Below are 6,000 nucleotides of genomic sequence, written 5' to 3' on the forward strand. Positions count from 1 at the left end.
CGAGACCAATTTATACATCACAAAAACTAGGTGACGTGGACATGCAATCTTGCCTATCCATCTCCCCTGTCGTCAGGAGTCTCACTCGCATGCATTTTCAAGCCCCGAGACTAGAAAACGAGTGGAAGGAATGAATCATGGATGGAATTGCACCATATAAACTTTTTATCAGGAGAGTCCCATCGATGGAACGAGGGATGGAATTTGGAATGGAAACCATGATGGAATGTTGGGGGGAGTGCTTCATGGAATTTATGACGAGGCCCAGACAAGATTCGTGTCATGTGCTTTGATAAGAGCATTTCTATCAATTGGAATCCCAAGGGGTAGATTTGGTCATTGGTAATGCTTTTCTCAACCAACATCTCCCATTCGGGTTTTCTACTAAAGAGATGGTCCTTACCATAAATAACGTCTTGGTACATATCCGTGCAAGAGAATCTCTCAAGCGTGTCCTCAAGCCATTTGAAGAGGACCTAGAGATTGTCCGACAGTGTTAGATGATAGAGAATGGGATTCTTAAAAAAATTATTGACGTGAAGCTTGATTGAGGTTTTGACGGAAATCATAACATATATCACCATGTTTATTGTGATGTGATGCTGCACTTTGGGCAATTTTTGGCCTGCTCCCAATGGGTAGGCCTTAGTAATTGTTTGGCCTCCAAAGAGGAAATCAAGTATTTAGTTATTATTATGTTCACTTTTTTTGGGCATGCATTGATTGGAGGAGTATGTGAGTATCCCATTAAATTCTCCCTCTCTCTCTCTCTCTCTCTCTGTGCTTGCAATTCACCCCCATTTTCCGCTCACCGTCTAGGGAAGGCCACATGAATGAAATTCATCTTGTTTTTAAAGTGTCAATTTCCAAAGTCATGCTAAAATTGAGCGCTACTAGCTTAAGAGCTATTGTTGGCTTGGAATTTGGATTGTATTTCTCTATTAACATGCACACAAATTGTAGATAGATTTCCAAAGGGAGAGATGTTGAGGGCAAGCTTATTTGGTTTGCATAGCATGTTTTGGTAGAACGAGGATCAATAGCATCCCTTCTTAATAAAGTCCAAGCCTTTTGTATACCTGCAATAGAGTTTCATTTCCTATAGTTGTCAAGAACCTCAAGAAATCCAACTTTTTCCCATATGAAATAGGCTACATGACTTGCGCCATGCAATGCCAACATTGTTTCTAATAGTCTATAGTATCAAAGTTTACCACACGAGTTTAGGATCATCTATTAGCTATGGATCTTAGTTGCTCAAACATGCAGTTCATTAGAGAGCCTCCTCTCCCCTCTTTTGGCAAATAGATTGCAAATCTTGAACCACACTTGTGTTTGCAGTAAGCGCAATGATTCATGATTTTTGTCTATGCACTAATAGTCCCTATGTGATAATCCAAGCTCAATGTTAAAAAGTTTGAAGCATGTTTTCTATGTAATACATATTCGCTCTTCTTTGAGATTGGATGTGTTGCACAAAGTTTGCAATCAATTTGTCAAGACATATAAACTCCGTAATGTTAGATATGAGAAGGGTAGAGAAGTGGAGAAGGATGCAGATTGCCTACATGCAATGTGCAACATTTCATAGTGTGTGGTTTGCCATGTGTTTAATCCTTGAGATTGACTCTATCTTTGCTTTTAGTGAATGTGTTGCTTGCCACATGTCAGCAATGTAGGCACTTATGCTTTTTTAAAAGATATATTAGATTTCTAACTTGCCATGTGCCAAGCAAAGGAGCTTCCATATACAATAGTGAATGACTACTACGATGCTTCTACATTGGTGACCTTCAATATGGGCATTAGGGTGGCTCTTACTAATGCAACTTACTTAGCTCAAAATTGCATTAATCCCTTGAACTGCCAAGGCCTTTGTTAGGCATCCCTAACCAAACTCCAAAGCATCTCTCAAAATCCCCATTGCATCATGTGTGCTTCTATGAATCACCACTTTGCAATAGTCTCCCACTAAGAGTCTCATCCAAGTAAGGCTACAATCATAATTGCCCAAGCATTAGATGGAAATCAAATTTTCAACATCAAATGTTGAAGCTATGTCATAAAGAATGTCGAAGAAGAAAATATTTTCAACATCAAATGTTGAATGTTAAAGAATTTTCAACATCAAATGTTGAAGCTATGTCATAAAGAATTATCTTGAAGAAGAAAAGATTCCATTTGGATCAAGGTAAAAATTAAGGGAGAAACTCAGTTATGAAAGTGAAGGTCAATGGGCAAACTCTTTTTGTGTAGAGTTAAGTTTTAGCCCAGTCCTTCTACCAGTTTTAGGCTATTAAAGCTCTGAAGATTGGCCCATGTGTATTTTTGGTGCTAAAAATTAGCTCAAAAAACTTGGAGAAGCCTTCCAACTTCGCCCCTAATTTTTTCCGTGATTTTGATACAGTGGACATGAGCTTGCAGTTGCACCCTCACTTCACCACTGACATTATACATGACATGTAAACAACTTTTCTCTAGGAAAGGGTCCACATTAAAAGTCAACTTTCCTTCTCTAAGTCTAGACCTCATAAAATGCAATTACATTCTCTTTAGTGTGATAGATTCTTTTTAGCGTGGAGCATCTCAATGATTATTAGAGAGAGAGAGCAATTAGAGCAGTTGAGCAATAGTGAGCACATGTGCTGATCATTAGAGTCGTTGGATGAGAGTGATGCATATACATTGGAAAGGAGGTTTAAAAGAGATGAAGAAAATTTCAATGACAATGGGAAAAATGCCCCAAAACTTGACGGATGTTTCGACAAGCTCAATACGACATTGCGAACCACTTGGATGAATTTAGAGAAGCCTGAGAGAAGTTGCTTCAATGGATGCATTAGAAAATGCATGATCTCTTTCAAGGTGTCCTTGGTCGTCGAAGACAAGTCATGCTACTTGTGTTCACACGGTTAATGAGTAGAGCTCTCTCCCATGTTCAAGAGAGCTTTCACAGAGTTATAGATCCAATGGTTTCTATAATTTGAGCTTCTTCCTCAAGAGGCTGAGAGTTTGCTAAATTGAGAAGGAACCAGGAGGGTGTACGTTGCTTTGCTCCCTCGATTGCTCGTCCCTGCTGTCTTGCTAATTGAATATACTAGGAGGAGTTGATGGAGGCTGGGTTTGCTAAAGGCAAATAGTATTTTTGAGAAAATTGTCAGGGGGCTTAGGCACACTGGTGTGATGGTCAGCAATTCCAAAAATTGATGAGATATCCATTGAATGATGTCAATAGTTTGGCCACTTTATTCATTTTTGACGTGAATGGCAACAATAATTGGTTGCTGTAGGAGTTGATCAAGTTTGTGAAACCCACAGAGGCACACATTTAGAACATCAACAATTTTCCAAAGTATGAATTGGAGATCGATGTAAGCAGCCTCAATTGAGAAAGCTATGGGACTGATTGCAAGAGTAGAAGATAATTACCCTTTTACCCTATGGATCAATAATTAGGGCATCTCGATAGATCGTTGGAAATGTCTTGATGCGTGCAACAATAGTTGCCTTTGGCAGAAATGAATTCTCCATGAAACAAATCCAAGCGTGAATTAGGCTTTGTCAATGAGTTTGTTGAGGACAAATGCACCCTTGCATGCCTCTAGCTTAAAATAGATAGTTTTACCTTTTCTTGTGCTTAACTTGGGCTCCATCTTATTTATACAGCCAAACTAAAATGTGAAATTTTGTTCCAACTGTACGGCAAGATGGCAACGCCCAACAACATACACTGAAAAGTGATGGACATTGTCGCCCTTCAAAAATATTAAAATGCACCTACATGGATCAGGATCGATTTGAGTGATATGAATAGTGATAGAATCAAGTGAAGCACGAAAAGAAATAAAAGTGGAAGTGTACAAATTGGTGCATGAATATGACCTAATCTTGGTAGGAAAGAACCTATAAAGACTTATGGGAGTAGATGTTTCTCATAGGTTTGACTGTCAATTTTCTTTCACCTTAGGCAGGGGAAAGAGAAGATCCAAAGCTAGTGGTGAGGCTAGAGGTCTACCCCAAAATTCTTGCACTGCATTGTAAAGTCTATAAAGGACCTCCTAGTAACATGGATTTACCCCTCTCATTTGCATGAAGATTCACACATGCATATGGAATAGATGGACAAACCAAGGGGTTAGTGCATGAGCAAAAACTACAAAAATTTTAATTTTACTTTTTACCACATATTATTAGCATCATTTTGAGCATGTCTCATACATTGGCTAAACCTTCAAGTACTTTGCATGCTTTCTGGTACAATCCTCTATCTAGATGCCTATTCTCACGTAATGCATAAATTGAAGCAATGTAGTGACCCAAGCAGCCACCATGTTGGCTGACTAGATTTTGATTCATCATCACATTCATGCCAATGTGTGATTTAGAATAGCATAATGGCCCACATTCGCCACCATGGTGGCTAGAATTAGATTCTCTTGGGCCACATCCTCCACCATGGTGGCTGGAATTAGATTGTGTTGGCCACATCCTCCATTGTGATGCCCTAACACAACCAACTAGCATCTAGAATCAAATGGTTGAACCTTGATCATAACATTATTTCAAAGATAAATCAAAGATGTAAGCCCAATTCCCATCATGATTTTTGCACTTGCATTCAATCTTGGTGGCTTGATAACTCTTTCCCTATAAGTCATGCACCTCCGCTGTCTTCTTTCATACAAGCCTTGCACCTCAATCTCTTCCTTAGAAGTCTTAAATGTAGTCCTATTGAGTGCTCTTCTTACTACTTACATGGCCATGCACCTCAATAATCAATCTTTCTTGCATGCCTGCATCACTTGTGTCCACCTAAATTTTAACATGTGCTGTAGCATCCTCAAAATTAGCAGCATCCCCAAAATTGCAGTACATCTATGTAGACATTTCGTTACATTCTGCGCGGCCTACTAGATTGGGCATTAAGAATGCCTAGGAAATGATTCCTTCTGCTACCTTTGTCTATGAGCCACCACATTCAGTTGCTTTTTGCTTTGAGGTGCCCAATTGTTTGTCTAGCTGCACCAGTTTGCACACACCAGCCTGACCATTCGAGCCATTATGGTTTGGTGGGCTATCAACGGCGAGGCAGTTTGTTGGGGTGTTCGTCAGGTGCTTGGAGGAGATAGACTAGTTGCTAGAGTACCACTCAAATTTGTCTTGTAGGCATGCATTATCCGCCTTGAGTTCGCAGCAGCTTGTTGTATCCCGGCATTCTCTTTTTCAAGCACCTCTATCTGGATCCAAGCTACCTGGTGCTGTCAAGAGTCGACCTTTTGTTGCATGCTCTTTAGTGCATGCTGCAGCAGCTGAATATTATTTTAGTAGCTACGATCTCACTTGGACTTGATAACGAGCACTTTTAGTCTATATGCTTCACACTCAAGGTTGCCAAAGTTTGTTTTGAGCTTGTTGGCATGGGCTTGTTATAGCTAGGAGTAGCTTTGGGCCACCTCATCATAGACTTCAGTTTTTCTATCCAGTTGGTCTTGTAGAGACTTGCACTCCATAGTCAAGTCAGCCTCGGCTCGCGTCTTGGACTTGGTGTCTGCTCCTCGAAGGAAAAGGTTACGCTCGAGTACTTGAGGAAGGAACTAGTAGTTGGCCAAAAAATATAAGGCCTAGGCCATGTGCATCATATTCTCCCATAGAACTTGCCACTAGCTTTCAGTGGGGCAACCCGATCCTAATGATCTCTTGAGTTAGCATTCAATCCAAGGGGAATGGCTTGGCATGGGGCATGCTTGTAGAGGCAAGGAAGGTAAGGGCAAGGTAAAGGTGGTGGTCCAAGTGGTCTATGCTACTCAATTCATCACTCAATGGGCTTATGTGATGAAGCACAAACTGACTTTGAATAGCAAAATAATGTTGAATGAAGGAGAACTATTCTTCTTAAAGAAGACCACAAATAACTAAGGTAGAAGCTGAGTCTTTACTTGCAACAAGGAAGAATTTAGAGCTTGAAGATGTTGCTTGTGCATTAGAGATAGGGTTTGGCTC

The sequence above is a fragment of the Dipteris shenzhenensis genome, chromosome 15 (genome assembly GCF_047967505.1).
Source record: "Dipteris shenzhenensis isolate YYH24624 ecotype China chromosome 15, Dip_SZ_1.0, whole genome shotgun sequence".
Classification (NCBI taxonomy): Eukaryota; Viridiplantae; Streptophyta; class Polypodiopsida; order Gleicheniales; family Dipteridaceae; genus Dipteris; species Dipteris shenzhenensis.